This window comes from Phlebotomus papatasi, chromosome 1 (assembly GCF_024763615.1).
Source record: "Phlebotomus papatasi isolate M1 chromosome 1, Ppap_2.1, whole genome shotgun sequence".
Taxonomy (NCBI): domain Eukaryota; kingdom Metazoa; phylum Arthropoda; class Insecta; order Diptera; family Psychodidae; genus Phlebotomus; species Phlebotomus papatasi.
Genome location: NC_077222.1, coordinates 18,061,719 through 18,082,826, shown reverse-complemented (window position 1 = coordinate 18,082,826; position 21,108 = coordinate 18,061,719). Strand labels below are relative to the sequence as shown.

Genomic DNA, 21,108 nt, shown 5'->3' with positions numbered 1-21,108 from the left:
ATCCAGCAACTCCCACAAACATTTCTCCCATTCTACAATCATTTCTCTCTTGGTCTTTTAACTTACAAATCGTGCATAAATCTCATTTTCCATTTCATATTCATTGATCTCTAAAAATTAATTATAATACCTCACATCTGACACGTTCCTAAAATTGTGAGTTCAATCACAATTGGATTATTTGCCATGCTAACATGAATCAAGAAGGAAGAGAAAATCATTTTGAGATCATTATATTTAGATCAATGGGGAATATCAAGTGTTTTCACTGGAAAAGCATTGTGTCATATCTCCCAAAGTAGGAGTTACTCTATGACAAAAGGCACCAAGCTTCCAAAATCACATGAATAGAGCTTTCTATTGAAAATATATGCTTTAGGGTGGAATTTACAAACGTTACGATATAGCGATTTCATACATTGCACCCAGACTGCTGTCAAATTTATCAGATAAATCCTGTCATTCAAACACAAAATTTAATTTGAATAGATACAAAACTGCATTGAAATGTGACGTATTCAAAATTGAAGAATTTATTAAAAAATACAATACTTTTCTGCATTTTTCAATTTTCATGAAAAGCAGCTTCTGGGAAAGCTTGAAGAACTATGTCAGAAACATTTAGAAAAAAAATCAATTTCAGCATTCTTTGACAATAAATTAACCGTTTCATAAGAATTCTTTTGCAACATATTAAATATCCGTAAGATTAATGAAGAATTCCTCAAGCTTGACATAGGGTGGAATCACCATTTCTCGCCAGTGCTGTGCCCCACTTCTTGCCACTTATATTGAAATCGCTATTTTTCACGATTTATGAAATAAATTAGCCGCAAAGTTTACTTGTATTTTTATTGCTGCTACGTATAGAGTTGATAAACACTCATTTTTTGTTTTGAATTTAAATGTTTGAGCATTTTTCAGAGGAATATTTTAAGCAAGTGTATCGAAACCAATATTTCTTACTAAATATAGTAAGTATCATGAAACTTTTATCGAACAAAACTTCCGATTTTGAATCAATAATTTGTATATTGAACATTTAATAACATTCCACGAATACATAAAATTTGTATTTAGTTAGTTAATATTTCACTTTATATTATTTTTATGTATAAATGAGCCATGGCAGAAAGTGGTAATATTCTAAAATTGAGTCACCACCTGTCGCCATAGCTTTTCAATAGGCGACGCTAACTTCACTTCATAGATTTTCAATTGTCAAATCTGCTTTGTTTACTTTCTGCAATAGTCTAATAATTTGATTTCTCAAATAAAAGTGAAGAAAAATCATTTAATGTGAGTGATAGTAAGGTGATCATGAGGAAAAAGAAATGCTGAATGTATTCTTTGCATACACTACTGGTAAAAATAAAAGGGTCACCCATGACCCTTTGAAAGGGTCACTGTTTTGATACCTATTTATCTCCGAAATAAACGAATAAAATTAATGAAAAAGTCACCTTTGATGTTTGCTTAGATGAGAGAAATACGATAAGAGTAATAAATTTACGATAAAACACGATTTATCGCGATAAATATGCCTACAAAATTTCAAAAGATTCAAGTGAGCCTTTCAAAGGGTCAAATATGATCCATTTTTGTAGAAAAGGGTCAATTTGACCCTTTTATTTTCACCAGTGTAATATAGCTCAAAATAATCGAATTTGGACATTTTCAAATGGGTGGCGAGAAGTGGTTACAGAATTGGCGAAATGTGGTAAAAAGTGGCGACGAAGTGGTTATTTTTGCATTGTTAATAAAAATCAGTTTTTTATGTACTCCCGCGTTAAATTGTAGGACAATTGTTTTGAAGAATCTAGAGCCAATATCTAAGTAGCTTTGTGTCAAATTTGAGTTATCTGATAATAAGGGGTCAAAAGTTATAATACAATTAATTTCACTTTTTCCTAAAAGTGGCGATAAGTGGTTACTCCACCCTAGCAAAAATATTGTTTTGGACTTTTCCAAGAAATGTTATTTATACTTCACCATTATTTGAATAGTTCCCGATATTATTCTTCTCTCTATAAGCCAGGGCAAATAATTCAGATTAATTTTCTCATATTTATCAAAGGAAAGGATTAAAATACCACTTTAACTCCTTAAGTTATCCATCCTCACTCTCTAACTCTTCCTATCCTTCTCTCTTGAGATATTGCGAGATATAATTTAATTTCCCTCCAGTCCCATAGCTCTTAAGTACCAACATTTAGTCTATTTGATGGACAGTAAGGACAGTAAAAAATTGCATACCAACGATGATTTATTCTGGAGACATAAATTGTGATTAAAGGATGAAAGAAATCCTTTAATTAAACATAAAATTTCACATTCAAAAGGGTTAATTTACACTAGTGATAATTTTTATTAAATCTGTTTTTTTATTTAATTTACAAATTTAATAGAAAATCTCAATAATTTTCACTAAAATTAATATAGCTCAGGCTCAGAATGAGTGGAAAAGCTGTATAATATCGTGTTGCATATTTCATAGTCTATCAATATCACTTTTCGTGAATACTAAAATGCTAAAATATCATGTAATTCAAAATTGAATAAACCATTTTTTTGTTCAAAGCAAAACCCATAAATTTTGCATAGACAGCAGCATGGTGAAAAACAATTTGCAAAAGAGATGAATGTTTAAATATCAATTCCACAACAATTTTTATGATGAAAAAATCTAATAATATTTTCTTTCAATCCAATATTTCTGGGAAGATTGTTAGAGAGAGTAGAATTTCCAATTCCAATTCCAATCTATATAGTTTTCCTTACTGGACATTTATATCCCTGAGCCATAGTCGAAAAAAACAGAAGTGGCAATAAAACATTTGACCATATAGACAAAAGATTGGAAATTCTTTTGCAAAAATATTCTCCACTAACCCATTGACCTCTCAATGGGATTCCTGCTACCCAATCACTTCCCATCACAATGGGCTAAGCCCTCTACACAAAAAAAAACTACCATCACTTGCAATATTTTACCATCATCATCAATTGAGGTAGCAGCTGAATTAGATGATTTGTCCCATCAATCAAATAACTTTTATCCATGTGTCGCGCTGAACACAAAAAAGCGCCCCCCCCCCCCGAGAGAGGCCAGAAAAATGAGGAAACCCACAAGATGACGAAAAAAAAAATTAATGGAAATCACATTACGAAAAGTTCTATTTGCAATTTTCAACAAGGAGTAATAAAAGAGAAACCTCATGACCGAGAAAGATTTCTCACCATGATTCCTCTCTCTTTCTCTCTCCCACAACTTTTCGTTTTTCCTCCGAAACATTTGCTGCTGAAATCACATTCGAGAAGATTTCCTCTGGCAAGGAACAAGCTCTCAAAAGAACCATAGTGCTAAACTCGTAAAAGCTTATAAGAGATATGATTATTTCATTATAAATTCGGTATAAGATGTTCTTAACCAAGTGCATTGTAAATTTTTTAATTATTTTGCTTAAGTGTTTAAGTAATTAAATTTGCATAAGGAAATTCACTGCTATATAGGGGTGCTCAAGCTATAATAGCTATCGTAGTACTTATATTAAATCACTCAAAATGTGGCGGAACTGACACATAGTATAATATATGGTGTCATTAATGACAAATTTATATAATAAAAAAAAGGTATACCACCCTCTGTTAATATCAGTAAGATATTTACAGAGCTTAAACGTGAGTCAATTTTTGATATCTTGATAACAATGAATTCAAATCAAATGCAAGTGTTCCTTTTCGACGGAAAAAACACAGTCAGAGCAAAGACCCGACTTGATAAGTGTTATCCGGATTATGCACCTTAAACTCATGAAAACGATGGTTTGTTGACTTTAAATACTGATGACGTTCAACCGTCTGCCCAAAATCGTCTTTCGTTCCGGAAAACATTAATGACAAATCCAGAAAATAGTTTTGGATGATCGTAAAGTAAAATCGCATAAGATAGGATACAACCTAAAGATATCGGAACAGAACGCACTCTACTTATCATTTGCTATGAACATTTGTAAATTCGAAAGCTATTTTCGAAATCGGTAACGCGGTGCCGCATTTACTGTAATAGTAAAGTTGCCTAAAACTACTGCACAGTTCTGTTCTGCAATGGAATTCTGTAATTGTATGACAATGTCATATGACAAATTTTCTTGATAAATTAGGGATCAAGAGAACGAAGACAACATTAAAACCCAATGAGCATTGCATGGCCATTGCAGAGCTCTATCAAGCTCTTAGGAACTGATATGAATCAGATTTTGCATCCGAATTTACCATGTAAAAAAATTAAATTTGTCATATGGCATTGTCATACTGTTACAGAATTCTCCTACTGGTCATTAGCCATAACTGCCTCTGCAGACCTCAAAAAATACTCCAAGAAATTTGGTAAATTTTCGTATCAAGTATATAAAGTGATTGATGAAAATGATGCCTATTCTAAAGCAACATAAATCGTTATCAAAAGAACGTTTTCATTTACAAAACTCTCATAACGATTTCTCTGTTTTTTTTTTAGTTCTTAAAATACCTTTTTTAAGTTAATGAAGAACAATCAATAAATTAGTAACAAAATAAACGGGACCCATTATTCGAAAAAATGAATTACAAGTACCACATATCATTAAAATAAAAAATAAAATCACTAGAATTAGGTACTACATGGGTACTACATAAATATGAATGATTCACCATTTACATACCCAGTAACGAAAGAGTTTTGGGTTCGAAAAATTTTGACGGTGGCGACCCCCCAATTTCTTCACGTAAGTGCACCCACCAAATCAAATACTATTACTAATAAATTACCTAAAATAAATTACTTAAATAAGTTACCTTAAAATTAACATGAAGTGTATTATAAACATTGTAAGTGGCTTATACGATCAGTGATTCAGGAGTTTTCTGCCGTTTTGCCTGATGAGATCGGTAGTGAAGTCGGTCGGCAGACGCAAAATTGGAGATGAAATAAATTGAATTGAATTGAATAAAATACAATCCCTTTAAAGAATGGGTCGATGTATTTCTAATTTTATCCACATTTCGGAAAGGTTTCAATCAAATATGCTTGCTACATACCCAAAATCTCAAAAAAAAAAAAATAAATAAATAAATATAAACGAAATGACTCAAATATTAAGAATATAACAAATCCTGAATTTTGGGATCCCAGAATTCCGGAATTCTGCTATTTTGAAACTGTTTTCGGAAAAAGATTAAATTAAAAAAAATACTTGGGAACCCGAGGGGTTTGGGACTTCAAGGTATTCAGTTGTCCGGAATTTACGGGATTCCAGGATTTTCGGGATCCTGGGATATTCGAGATTCCGAATTTTTTGAGGCGCGAAACTTCCAGTTCTATGGGAATTTTCGATTATCGAGGATTTCAGGATCCTGAGATATTCGGGATCCGGAACTATGAAACCCTATTTTATTCAATACTGTAATCCCGGGATTGATCCCTATATCCTGAAGATAGTTGATATTCCAGATTTTCGGAATCCAGAATTTGAAAGCTTACTCAAAAAGCATATTTTCTTTATAGATTAATAAAAATTATCTGTATCGAAGTTGTATAGCAGTAAATTTCCTATAAAATATTCTAAATTATAGACCTCTCGAGTCTTACGGTAGCCAGAGAAAAAATGAAGTATCCGTCTTGTGATTTTTTATCCCAGTTACCCCCGTCAATCAGTCGACTGAAGTTGATAATAGCCTAGAATAATGCCGGCTTCGGACTGGACGTTTCGCCCAGTTCCCGAAGGTCTCAAAAATTTTAATAACAAGCAATTTTTCAAAATTTAATGAATCATTTGCCCTTAATATTCAATCCTAAACAACAATTTCCTAGAAAACCATGATTGATGAGGAATTAGAGGAGTTAAGCCAGTTAGCTAAGCCTTAGGTCTGAAGCCCGTATAATGTAGTTTTCAAATATCTACCCAGTCAATATGAGCTTCATCAAAACAGGTTTACTAACTTATACGATCACAGAAGCTGTGTGATATAAAACAATCAGTCTGTGGTAAAATCCATGATATAGGAATGAGACAGATTGTTATTGTGGCATTCTTTTTCATTTTGATAAATATAGATCCCCGAATGGCAAATGTGGCACAACGGGGCACAGCAAAAAGTGAAAATTAACCCAGCATGACAATTCTGAAGGATTTAGGATCAACAGCCAGAACACCAATAATGATTATTTACATACCCCAAGTACCATATAGCAATTTTGCCCGCGACAACACCGGTTATATATGCTCTGAAAGTGATGATAAGGGGTGAAAATTCATCATCCGAAGCGTTGAGTGTGTCGTTTTCATGCGAAACGGAGGCTTGGGGAAATGTTATGGGTTGCGAGAAAGGAGGGGATTGGTTTGGGTTACCAACAAAAGTCAGACGATCCATGCCAGAGAAATTCAACGAAAAATCACCTCGCGCGCTAATGGGGTTTTCCATCCAAAAATCCAAGGGTTTGGGGTTATAGAATAGCGAACCATTGTCAAGAGAGAAAATTGACGCACACCAAAATTTACTATTTCATCCATCACAGGGCCTTATACATACACGTTCATACTAAATCCACCCTCCCCCACCCATTTACCCCAAACCAAACTGACGAACAAACACAGAAAAAAATACAACAATATATAGTCCGTGAATTTTCCCATCTATCGAAGCGTTCCAATGTTTGGAACTCGCGACGACGAAGAGAAGAACTCCACCCCTCCCCCACAAAACACCAAAATAATGGGCCAAAAGAGAAACTTCGGGCCAGGAAAAGCTTCGGATTTCTATTTTTGCCCATTCCATCAACTTCGGATGCTTTCACTCACACAAATTTCATATCAGCAGGGTAATCAATTAAAAGACAAGAATACATCCAATATTCTAATATTAGGAACTTATTTAAATATTGATTGGCTTTTCTGTCAGTCAGATACACAATTTATTGAAGTTGCTATTTCTAAATGGTTGGATTTCTAAAGAATGGGCTTGAATCGGCGGCCTTAACTAAACATATATGAGAAGGACTAAAAAAAATAAAATTTAATTTTTCAAGCACTAAAAGTTACTTCAAATTGCTGTGATTTGTATGTCCACATTATATAAACAATTTTATTTTAAGTATGATTCTTACATAATCACGCCTATTTTTAATAATAGTACAATATATGGTCTGATAATGTTTAATAATCCGTCATTCACTAAATCTAACAGGTACAGATTTATAGATATGGGAGACTGGGGCAAAAAGTAACAAATCGAAAATTTCAAAATTCAATATCTTCCAAGATAAATAAGATAGCGGCTTAAATTTTTTCCATAGGTAGCCTCCAAAGACCTTCTTCAATCTCGTTAGTTTCTTAGAATTCGAACAAGGAATTTAGAAAATAAAATACCGAAATTTTTAGACCTATTTTTGAAATATTTTCCTTGAAGAAAATATCAATTATTACATACTTATTTTTCAAAATTGGTGCACTGGTGATTCTTTTCTAAATGATTTGAATTCTTTGAATATGAAACCGCTATATAATTTAGAATTTTACGAAGATTCTTTGCTCCAAAAATCTTTTTATTAAAAACGACTCTAGAATAGCTTGAAAAGCGTTTTCCTCTTTTAAATAGAGAAAACGGTATTTTACAGAGGTGTAGAGGAATAATTTTCATATGAAAATATGTCATATATGTAGGTTTTTTTTTAATTTACGAAAGCCCGTAATAAAGCGAATCAAAATTTGACAATACCGCATGCCTGATACTATTTGCCCCAGCTTTTTTGAGAATGGTTACAAAATTACTTTTAAGAAAGCGGATATATAAATCCGGATCTATTTCCTTACAAAATAGAGAAAAATTACTTTTACAAAGTTGTAGAGCGGTAAATTTCCTATAAAACTGCCCTAATTAGAAATTTTTATGGCGATCGGGTAGCTTGTAAAAAATAAAATATCCGTTTTGTGACTTTTTGCCCCAGTATCCCCTACTAGATTCGATAGTATTGAAAGGTTATCATTCCACTCCTGGGTATGAATTCTGAGATGCGTGAGTTTTTCACATGATTTAGATTATCATGTATTTAGATCGTTTTCTGTAAACGTTTGATGAAGCTTTTACAAAAAGTGTCATGTGAAACACTTGCAACATCTAAGAATTCACATGAAAGTTTCTACGAAAGCTTGACAAAATGCTTACTAAAGGTGATCTCAAAGCCGTGAATTTCTCACGTGAAAAACTCATCATCTCAGAATTCATACCCTGGTCTTGATATATAATAATGTCAATGTCTTTTTAGAAAACTTCTAAAGCAACAAAAATTCTAAATGACTCCAAAATGACAAAAATGGAGTGAGTCTTGGATAAACAAAATCAAAAAATCTGATAACGTGATAACGAAAAATATTCTTTACATTTGTATATATCGATTTTAGATTTCTATAGGGTAAAGGCTCATAATTTTGGACAGTCTGCTTATAAGCATCGATGTTCCAAGTTTAAAGTGCGATATTTTCAATACTAATTGACTTTTTTTGTTACTCTCTTTTCAGAAGGGTTGTTTAGAAACTTGGCAAGCTATTTATCATCTTATTTTTACTAAAATTAGTTTTAATATGTTTAAAAATGAATTGATATGTAGAGGTGAATTTGACTCTTATTTTGGACAACTTGGTTATTAATTTGGACAACTTGGCTGTAAATTTGGACAGCTAATCCGCCTCAACAGGATGCACATTGTACTTCATTTCATGAACCAATCTTACCAAGTCCTCTTCCTGATTATGTAAGGGAAACGTAGGATATCACAAGAACCCCAGAAACTTTCCATATCATTCATTAAAGTGAGTTGACTTCGGTACTCCAAGTACGTGCGGATTCGCTCATTCCCTGGCCTTTCCGGGAGCCTTTCAAGGTATTTCTCGCTACATCTCTCTCGTAGAGATGATGCTCCTTTGTTTCTCCAGGCATTTGTCCAACATAGTCATCACAAAAGTTAAAACTTCACGAAATTTCGTGAGAAAAAACACCTGTCCAAAATAAGGAGTATCACCTCACAGGTGAATGTCTTAAAAATTTTCCCATTTTTCACATGAAAAATCTAATTCACAAGGCAAATCTCACTTCAGGTCAAATGTACAAATCACCATTAACGTTAATCAACACAATATTCAATGAATATTCAATAATATCACTCAAAAAAAAAAACGAAGAAACAATGTAAGTACATCACCACAGATAAATAAGACTGAAGTATACACGAAGTTCTGTCATATTTTTCGTAAGCAATTGCTCACACTGAATTTTCAACAAAGCAATTTTAACTCAAATCATATTCAAAATTTAACGTATTTAGTTTTAAAATCTTCCAAAAAGATCAAATATTTAGATAGAATTCATTGTTCCTCAAATATTGGAATAAAAATCCATAAATTTAATCAATCTATTTTTAGTGTCCAATTTTATCCTCAAAGTGTCCAAAATAAGAAACTGGACAAAATTATGAGCCTTTCCCCTATTGTTCACGCTCAGTTTTATCCAATAATTTTTATTTTAATTTTGCTTTAGAAGACAATAGAAAACCTACCACGTATGCACATTCCCTACCATCAAGACTACTTCTCTGTGGTCTTTTTCTTTTTCTTAGGTCCTATTCTAACTTATCCCATTGTATCCTAAACAATTTCCCGTCGTAGTATCTAAATCCTATAGAATGATGAACCCTTAGAGATATCCACAAAACTAGGGGAGAATTCATTGTGTTGAACGTGGGGTGTGTTTATGTTTGCGATTGAGTAGAAATTGAACCAATATCGACAAAAGTATTTCTTATCAATTAGACTTCAATTCCCCAAGTCAGATGTACCATATAAATAAATTCCTGACCATATATACATCCTACTAAAATCCCTGCCAAAATTGCTCTTGCGCTACTTTTAATTATTCCAAACGCGCCAAAAACCATTTATAAATTTAAAAAAAAAAATCTACTCTTGGCACAGCTCAACACAAAGAGAGAAATGGAAATTTTTTTAGCATTTTTTTTCTGTTTGGTCAGGAAATATTTATCGGAGGAATTTGGGATGTTGCCTGCAGAAAAAAAAGTTTTACAGGCAAAATTGAGTGATGGTTGTTAGAGCTCCTGGAATTATTGAATTTTTTCGTGTGAATTAGACGAGAGTGAAAAGTTGGGAATTTTCCGGGGAAGCTTAATGGATGTTTGGTGAGAAAATTATTCCTTTTGTGTAAATATACCAGAAAGGCAGTTTGGTATTTCAATGGGGTCGTATATGGCTGAGAGGGATATCAAATTAATGGTAGATGGTATGACTAAGGGTATGACCATTGATTGAATTCAATTGACCCATCTACTGATGGAAATTTCATTGCGATGGCAATTTTTTGTTCTCCTGAGTCTCTGTGTTCGCCAATTTGAATGCATATTCAGCACTTCTTCAGCATCACGAAACAAGAAGTAAAGAGATTACATAAATTACTGGAAACAATTTGACTTTGTTAAGAGACAGAAAATACGATATTTTGTAGCATAGGGAAAATGGGGCTAGGGTCTCTATTAGTAACACGCGTCTGTCTCTGGCAGAACATAAAGCAAAAAATAAAAAAATAAATAAAGCAAAAATCGTAATAGATCCGATGGCACACGCCTCCATAATTCTATGATATATGAATGCAGTGATGCCTGAAATTATAACAGATGAGTGTACTGAGGAATTAGTGAATTTCCTCTTTACTTTCTCCACCAAAATACCATTTGACTGGTATGAGGGAAAAAGCTAACAGGAAGTGTGAGGAATCCCCATAAATTCCATAGCTGACATTTTCCGTGTCTCCGTTTTTTTCCATTCACCTCCAAACCACTCTGATGAACTTTTTTTTTATCCCTGAATGTGGTCTAAAAGTAAAAACCACCATCAGGATATTTTAGACACACCACAGAGGATTTTCTACGTCATCCACTCGTACTTTCATATATAAATATCCTAGAAATGGAACACACAAAATAGGAAAGAGAAGCTTTAAGATAATCCCAGGGATTTCATCTCATTTGAATTGATTGATCACAAAATGCTTTGAGAAAATGGTTCCGCAGGAAAAATATTCACCAATTATACCCTCAAACCACCAAAATTCCTTTGATTGATCATCTTTGGCAAATCCTGCCAATTTATAGCACATGCCATTGACACTCCTGAGCCCTCAAGTTCAACACAATCTTCCCTTATACACAATTCATCCCTATTCAACAATATTCTTGGCAAGAGATAAATTTTTAACGTTCAATTTTATGAGGTAATACCCTCACAGATCCCTTGAAGGCGACAAATTCAATTTCTTCCCATAATTTTTGCCTAAAATTTCATTAGGCTCAGAAAACAACACCATCTTCTATTTACGCGATATATTAATTTTAAAAATAAAATTTTGTAGAAGGGAAGAAAACTTCCACCAACCAACAGTCAAAGATAAATTCTGTTGAAAAAATACCCCCCACGAATGCGTAAATAATTCGTTATTAATAAAAGCATAACGAGTGTTCTTCTTCAATATTGCCACTTCAGGAAATGATATTAATACACTTCACTTCTTCTTGTTCAAAAAGCACTTAAAAAAAAACATGAAATCACCGGATGTACAGGGTATCATATCCACTTTAAAATTCAAAAATAATTGAATTTGTTGTCTGAGGAAATTACTATGCAAAGGACTCTTCAATAAATTACAACCCAATGGGAAAATTATAATGAAATCATAATCCATTTAAAACAATCAATAATTAATTTTAATTTACAATAAATTGATTTTGCTAAATTGAAAACTTTATGGAAAATTACACAATTAACTTTACAAATTGCTATTTTTACAAGTGATAAATCAAAAATTTCTTGACCTCTCACACCATTAAATCCGTATTGGAAGTTTTCAAATTTCATTTTCATTTCGGGTTTTTAGATCACGAAAATTCAATTAAGGGAGTTTCACTGATTACAGGGTCAAAAAATTGATTTTTAATTGCTTAAATCGATAGATAAACTATTTAAAAATATACTGGACAAATTTTCGGAGGCCAATTTGAAGTATTTTCGGAGATACATAGACGGAGAACGCGAAATAGCTTTGTAAGCGCTTGGACGAATATTCAGAACTTTGCTGCGCATTTTAGGGTAAGTGTACCCAATTCCGGACAGCTTGCAATTTCGCCCACTTGTTTTGTCCCTCAAATTTCCATGAATTTTTAGTTTTTGCATACTCTAGAGCAGAGGTGTGCAAAAACCGTTGAAACCGAATAAACGACAAAAAGTTTGTTCTAGTAGCGCTTTGAGCATTAACGTACATGTTTCATTTGACGTTTATTCGGTTTCAACGGTTCTTGCACGCCTCTGCTCTAGAGAGATTATACAATGCAAAAAATAACAAAAAAATGTCGCTTCGACGAACGAGATGATGTGAAAAAGATTCTTGAAGAATTCCCGAAGGGCAAGGAACTATGAGAATAAAAGTGGCCGAAATATACCACCAAAGCTATGTCTACATTTTTATTCATTTTAAAATGTTATTAAGAATGATTTTAGAGAAAATAAAGACAATAATCTAGTTACAAGGTTCCAAGGAACACTCCTTCAAAAGAAGTAGCAAAAATATTCAATTTATATTAAAAATATTACATTTCAAACTTAAGACTTTGGTGCTTGCATGCAACTATGCCGAAATATGGTGTACTTTTCATTTTTTTACAATTTCTTCGAATTGATAAAAATAAATAAATATAAATAAAATAATTAAATATGTGGGAATGAATTTGAATAAAGATTTCATTCAAAACGAAGAAGAGATCAGATGAAAAAATAATAATAATAATAATATATTTCTGATTCATGTCCCTGTACAAATATTAGTACAATAGTGGGGCTGTACATAAGATAGTAATGTGATAATTGTATATAATAGAAATTAAGTTTCAGAGTTTTACAAGAGTCCTTTTCAATTTATCGGAGAGAGGACACATACTTTTTCAATTATGAAGTTACACATTATTAAATTAAAACATTTATTAAATTAAAAGAAGAGTTTTCCCTCATTATCTCCCCTTTCCCAAAACTTACATATATATAAATAAATAAAAAATAAAAGAAAGACCCGTATTCGAAGCCAGAGTATGTGCAAAGCCTGAAAGACTTCCCTTAATTATTTTCAGGGTTTTAAAAAAAATGCTTTTTCGGGACAACCTTCTGACTTTGCTCTAAATACAGAACAAAATAAATTCGACAATTTTTTAGATAAACTAAAAGAGAATTTAATTCTGAATTTGAATTGTTTATTTTTATTTATGGGTCCCGGTCAAAATCCCGAAAGCCAAAATCCCGAAAACCAAAATCCCGAACGCCAAAATCCTGAAAGCCAAAATCCCGAATGGGCCAAAATCCCGAATTCTTAAAAGTGTCCTAGATACTCCCACGATTGTACCCTCGCTTGCTGGAGGCAAAGGGAAATTTTCTGTGTCTTGGGAAATTATTCTACAAATTATCCTCCATATAATTTCATCCCTTTCAGAATTTTGTCCATTCGGGATTTTGGTTTTCGGGATATTGGCCCTTTCGGATTTTGGCTTTCGGTATTTTGGCTGTCTCCGATTTATTTATTTATTAATTTAAATACATTTATATTTATAAAAATCGATTTTTTAGGTCTTTTATTTAACAAGAACCAGCTGTACATTTCTTTTAGTCTAAAGGCTTGAGAAATACGACAGTATTGTTATTATATAAAAAATCATTATCGGACCATAAAAATTGGTTGCTAAAGAACAATTTAAACTCAGTTTTATGAGATGGTTAGTTAATATAAAGATTTAAAAGTAGTCAATAAAAACGAAAATCATAAATTTTTAATGCATTAGTTAAATATTCTTGGCAAAAGATAAAATGAGGAAGTCATGAACCATCTTGGCAACTTTAAGTATGCATTAAATTGATTCCTGATCAATTTCGTGGTATTTATTGGCCATAATTGAAATATGTTGTTGATCATTTCGCAATTATAATTGACCAAAATCGTGTTTCTGACCAATTCAACAATAAAATGGCTTATACGAATCATTAGATTTAGAACAAATAGGATCAAAAAAAAACAAGCAAAATAAATCGGAAACACAAGAACGAATGAAACAGTCGATAAAACCTGTGGCATTTGACTGTTTATCTAATTTTATTAACTAAAATATTTCCAACAAATTTATGCTTTTAATCACGTGCTCTGATTGACTAAAACTTTGAAAACATCAAAACTGCAACCAATTGGGCAATGAGATGATGATTAATTTTGAACTTATTTTATTAATAAATACATTTACTAAATTCTTTCACTTGGATTAGGAATTAAGCAATATTTAATAAATATTTCGATAATAAAATTAATTTTAAACAGAGAAATCTTGTAGAAAAGTTCTAAAATTTTAAAAGAAATTCGAAATTACTGTTGATTTATTTTACTTAAAAAAAATAAGCTAATTCGTTCCTTGAAAAACTAATGAAAACAGTTTATAAGCTATCCAAACCTATTAAAATCATCAAAATCGGATGAAAATATGGATGATAAAAATAGGGACTTACACATAATTACCACATAAATATCTATTCTTTTTAAATTAAATTTTATTTTCATCTCTGTTTTCTTTCCCCCCCCCCCCATGCGGCCATCGCCGTCTTAGTGTCGATTCCAACCTCCGGAATGAAAACGATGGAAAATCCCTTCATTGGTTGTATATTTCGGGACTGTCTATGCACGTAGGCCACTTATACGGGAAGATGGGTATGATCACTAATATTTAATAGAAATATGTAAATCTCTTATGAAAAACTAAAATTCACATTGTGCGAAGGGATGAACGTTCGAAGGGAGAGTACTTTCTCCTAAGCTGATACTTTCCAATACATTCTAAGGACCTTTTTTGTTTTTAGAACACTTCTTTTGGGACATTGTTAACAAATTACTCACATTCAAAATCATCAAAATCGATGTAGAAATAAGTCAAAGATCAGAATTTTCTCAAAGAACAGTTCCTAAGTTTTTTTCCAAAGATCTGACTAAAGGATTTTATTGATTCTTCAAGAAATTCAAATTTATGAAGATTGAAATAAAATTGGATTTTTTGTGATTCTTATCGAGCAATTTCTTGGTTCTTAGTGTTCGAAAAATGGGAAATAATCCTCCAAAAATATTCTTCTTAATTTCAAATTTGGCTAATTTTTACTAAAATCCTCTCTATATCCTTGAAGGTGTGCCTAGATTTTTATTATACGGAAAATTATTTTTATTAAATAATTATTTTTTTCAATGTTTGTTTAGATATTTAGTCAATCCCAAAGATTTTGTATTAAGAAAAATAAGTTAAAAAGTTTTAAACCTATAAATTTTCCATTTAAAAATTATTTTGTAGATATTTATTAATAAATCCTTAAACACATACAATTTTTATTTTAAGTGGATATGTTATTGTCATCTCGATATCTCATTGACTAGAGCTTGAAAGCAATTAGAACCTTTAACCAATCAGAGATCACGATGTCGTTAAAATATATTATACTACCAAATATTTAATTAGGAGACAGCACGCTACCTTCGGACGACTCAAGCTTCGAACAACACATTTTTTCAACTCTTTTTTAATATAATTTAATTAATAATCCAGATCCAATGCCTAAGATTTTCTGAAAAGAACCATGGGTCAAATCCATTAAGAACGTGGAAAAAACATTGAGTTACCCGGAGTGCCCGAAGGTAGCGTGCTTTCCCCTAAATATCTCAAACCATAAAAAGTATTGGAAATAAACAATTCTCTTGACAAATTTTGGCATCGAGACCTTAATTGTTATTTATGAAGCTTTACAATTTTTTTTGGATAATTTTTTCCTTTGTTTCATTCTTGAGGACAAACCCAATGAAAAACTCACTAAGAATTCAATTTTATCTTGTCGAAGTTTAGCAAATCAATCTATTCTTTATCAGATATCTCTGCTGCGTTCTTTAGCAAATAAATTTATTGTTTTCCAAAATATCTTTCGTTCTAACTCTTCTAAACCCGTAACGTCTTCAGGGTCTTCAGAGATAAGAGAGGGGGAGTATTATACTGTGCAGAACTAAGTAAAAACATAATAAACAACCCACAAATGTCTACTTTTCTCAGAGAAGTGAAAAAGACCTCATCTTCAACCAAGTTAGAGAAGAAACTTTTGAGATGTATGACTCCCAAAGTGCATTCCCAAGCAGATTATATACTTCCTTTTGATGAACTGGACTTGCCGCAAGTCATTGCAATTCAGCATTTTTCATCCGGGAAATATTGTTGGAGCTACACACACCAAATGGTTTTTCTTTCCCTCTCTCTTCACGGGAATTTTCAATTAATTTCTGCACAGGTTGTAAAAAGAAGTTCGTGGCGGAGAGGTGAAAAATGTGCTCCAAATAAAAAAAATAATAGATGGAAATTGAAACTCCTCAAGAGGAAAATTAAGAAATCCATCTCAAGTAGTTTTTCTTTGGAAGATTGAGAGGATTCTCAAGGGTTTTCCCCGTTCTTCCTTGGGATTTTTTTTTCTTTGACTCTCTGGTACTTTGATGGTTTTTGGACTCTCTGACACAACAACCAATCATTGGAGAATTGATAGATAATTGACTGTGAGTCAATCAATTTCATCCGTGAGTGATTCCCGGAGGGAAATGCGGGTAAAAGGAGGATGGATTTGAGGGAAATTGGTTTTACGTAATCCGGCCCGTGGATTGAGGATGGGTGAGCTCTGACTAAAATTCCACAGGTTCAGCTCCCCAGTCAATGCGAACGATTGTCTTCTTCCCGAAATCCACGACAGAAATATTGTGTGCATTAATTTTATTTATACGTGGGTGCCGCTCGCGAATGAGTCTGGCCCGCGAGAGGAGTGTGTGACGACAGAAAAAGATGCCCCCGAAAAAAAAAGATCTCTTCCTTACCTTCCTCTGCTTCGATGATCACGGTTATTTTTTTCCGGGAGAGTCGCCGCCACAGGAATCCGCCAGAGATTGAAGAGGGCTGCGAAAACTGGGTGGAATTTGGGTGTCTGGGTGTGGATTATTTTAGCAGGGCGAGACAATATTTTTTTCTCTCTCTCTTCTTTCTGTTCAGCCCGATTCTCTGTAGGCGCCTTCCCAAACTACTGTACACTCTTGGGGCACGGAAACGGAAACACAGATGTTTCTCAAACGGACTATACGCAGTAATTCAGCACTGACACACAGGGATAGATGGCAATATCCGTCCCGGACAATTTTCATAACACTCCTAATCAACTATTTAGCACATTTTGCCGTATTTTTCACCCACAAATCGAGAGATTTTCAGGAGCACAAAATAACGCGGATTTTCCTCCGGCACCATCTTGGAACTCTGTCAAAATCCGTGACAATTCGCGACGACCGGCAGCGACATCTAAACCCAGCAACTGCGATTGGGTGGAAATATCCGTGGATTTGTCCTCAGTGATCTAGAAACTTCCTAATTATCATTTCCCTCCAAAAACTTGAAGGGGAGCAGACACCAGAGATTTTAGGTGAGAAAAATTAAATTAAAATAGAAAAATCAACTTTAATTCAATGAAAATAGTATACAAAAATACAAAAGTATTTAAAATCACTTAAATATTTCGAGGTTTGAAACATTTATCGTGAAAAATTGCCAATCAATGTGTCAGACGGGAGAGGTTTTAACTCTTTCCGGACCACAACATATCCAGGATATCCAGCGAACGAATTTCAGTAAAACTCACTTTATTGTAAGTCTTAGTGGTCAAATTTGATACTTTTGTAGAGAAAGAATTTTTTGCGCCTCTGGGAAATTGGAAAACTCATGGGTACTCTCGTCCCCAAAAGAACGAAAAGGAGACAAACTTGAATTTTCCAAAAGCCAATAATATTAATTTTGTGAATTATTTTTGCGTGTCAAATGACTCCCTTACAAAGTTGATTACTAAAACAAGAAGAATTATAGACCAATATCTTCTGAGATCCAGGAAGTGGTCAAGAAGACACAAAGTTGCTGATGTTTGCCAACAGATTCCTCAAAATATTTCACACAATAACACTTTAACTCTTTCGTCTCCTTTGGGACTCTGGGTACCCATGGAAAAAATAATTTTTTTAGACTATTTAGAATCGATAAAATTCCGATTCTTGTAGATGATTACAAACTATAAGGATGTCCAAATCTAGGATATTTTTTGCAGGATCCCAATTAACTCCTGAGCTAAGATATTCTTGGTCAAAAATCGTGAATTTTCGATTTTCTGCTTCCTTGCACATATTGTGACTTTTTTCATATTTCTAGACCCGAATAAGGAAAAACCTCTCGGGGCCAATAAGTATGATAACTAACAATTACAGATTACATAAATTCGAAAACTATTTTTTTCTTAAATTTTCAAAAAACTTGTTCAAAGTTGATGGGAATTCTCGTCCGCAAGAATCTTGAGGTCAAATGTAAGGTTATCCCGCCAATGCCCACCATTTGCTTTTTGACACCAACCTTGTAACAAAATTCCAAGCGGGAGCGACATTTTTGCCCAATCGACATTGAACCTTCGAAGAAAACAGATGTCATAGATTTATGCCCAGCACACACTAAGATTTGTTTTGTAAGCATGTTTTGACATTTCCATGAGAGTGAGTGAAACCTAGATCTAGTTATCTTGCTCACTCTCATAGGAAATTTTGAAAACATATTTACAAACAAAAGTTATTGTGCGTTGGGCATTATGCCCAGCACACAATAACTTTTGTTTAGTAAACATGTTTTTGACATTTCAATGAGAGTGAGTGAGATCTAGATCTAGTTATCTTGCTCACTCTCATAGGAAATTTTGAAAACATATTTACAAACAAAAGTTATTGTGCGTTGGGCATTATGCCCAACGCACAATAACTTTTGTTTAGTAAACATGTTTCTGACATTTCAATGAGAGTGAGTGAGATCTAGATCTAGTCATCTCGCTCACTCCTATAGAAAATTTTGAAAACATGTTTACAAACAAAAGTTATTGTGCGCTGGGCATTACCGTTGAATAAAAAATAACAGAAAGCAGTGAATAAAATAGTTCAATTCTGTGAAAATATTCATTAAAAGTGCTTTTTAATACTGATCATCAAAATTAAGTAAGCTGTAGAGTATTCAGAAGTGAATTGTGAGAGGTGTGAGAGTTATTGCCATGTTGAAAAAGAAGAAGCCTAAGAAGAAAAAAAAGGATTTGGTGCAAAATTAGTATCAACTATCAAAAAATCAACAAAGTGACGAAATCAACATTTTAATAACAGAAGACACAACCCAAATCAGTAAATAAAACTTGAAGACGACTAATATGGCCATGGATGAAGACAACGTGGTCTCCTTAGACACGTGCCAAGGAAACACGCGCTTCAAGATGGCAGTCAACATCACCCACTCTTCTACGCAACTAGAAAAGATAATTGATGTTTAGAGTTCCAGACAACAGATGGTCAAAAAACGTAAAAGTCAGACAAATTAGTTTTCAAAAGCACAAATGGGGATTTTGAAGTTACGAGAAATCTACACACACAATTTAAATATAAAAAACAACGAAAAATAAAAAAAAATAAAGTCAAATTAAAAAAAAATTCATAAGGAAAATGATTAAAACATATTCAAAGTAACAATGATATAAATGTTAAAATAAAACTGAAACTACAAACAAGAAAATAATAAGAACAAGAATTTATTGAAATTATTTTTCGACTAATTTGTTTAGGTCTGTAATTTCAGAGTCAGAGCAGAAAAAGAATTGTGCGAGCTTTAATACGCATTTGCAATGAAACCGTTAACAATAAAAAACACACTAAGATTTAAAACAAAGATAAAAAACCTATCATCAGAAAATATAAAAAAAACATTAACTTTTCAACAATTCAAATTAGAACACAATCAAAAATTATAAGAATAAAGAACAAGAATTTATTGCAAGGGGTAACTCATTCCCATTTTTTCTGACAAGGGTTTCTGGTTTCTCGGGTTTCGCGATGCAATTTTTGGGTTTCTCGGGTTTCGCGAGGCAAAAATTGGGTTTCTCGGGTTTCGCGATGCAAAAAAGTGAGTTTCTCGGGTTTCGCGAAGCGTTTCTCGGACAATTGACGAGGGTTTCTCAATAATTTGACATTGAAAAGAAATATTTCAATAAATTATGTCTAATGTAGGGGAAATGCTTCTAATTTTGTCCAGTTTCTTATTTTGGACACTTTGAGGATAACATTGGACACTAAAAATAAATTGATTAAAATGATGGATTTTTATTCCAATATTTGATGAATAATGAATTCTATCTAAATATTTGTTCTTTTTGGAAGATTTTAACACTAAATACGTTAAAATTTGAATATGATTTGAGTTGAAATTGCTTTGTTGAAAATTCAGTGTGAGCAATTGCTTACGAGAAATATGACAGAACTTCGTGGCTTACTTCAGTCTTATTTAGTTTTGGTGAAGTACTAACAAAGTTTGTTCGCTGTTTTTGAGTGATATTATTGAATATTCATTGAATATTGTGTTGATTCACGTTACTGATGATTTGTACATATGACCTGAAGTGAGATTTGCCTTGTGAATTAGATTTTTGGTGTGAAAAATGGGAAATTTTTTAAGACATTCACCAGTGAGGTGATGATTCTTATTTTGGACAGGTGTTTTTCTCACGAAATTTCGTGAAGTTTTAGCTTTTGTGATGACTAGGTTGGACAAATGCCTGGAGAAATAAAGGAGCATCATCTCTACGAAAGAGATGCAGTGAGAAATGCCTTGAAAGGCTCCCGGAAAGGGCAGGGAATGAGCGAATCCGCACGTACTTGGAGTACCGAAGTCAACTCACTTTAATGAATGATATGGAAAGTTTCTGGGCTTCTTGTGACATTCCACGTTTCCCTTACATGACCAGGAAGAGGACTTGGTAAGATTGGTTCATAAAATGAAGAACAATGGGCATCCTGTTGAGGCGGATTATCTGTCCAAATTTACAGACAAGTTGTAAAAATTAATAACCAAGTTGTCCAAAATAA

General features: G+C 33.0%; 1 protein-coding gene across 5 annotated transcripts in view; it reads right to left on the bottom strand.

Annotated features, from left to right (window-relative positions):
* Nucleotides 1–17,459, bottom strand: part of LOC129798012 (serine-rich adhesin for platelets) — a 148,819-nt gene extending 131,360 nt beyond the window's left edge. For all 5 annotated transcript variants that reach the window (XM_055840944.1, XM_055840945.1, XM_055840947.1 and 2 more), the window contains exon 1: nucleotides 17,008–17,459. The gene's annotated coding sequence lies outside the window, so the exon portion shown is untranslated. The remainder of the gene's footprint in view (nucleotides 1–17,007) is intronic.
* Between the last annotated feature and the right edge of the window lie 3,649 nt (nucleotides 17,460–21,108).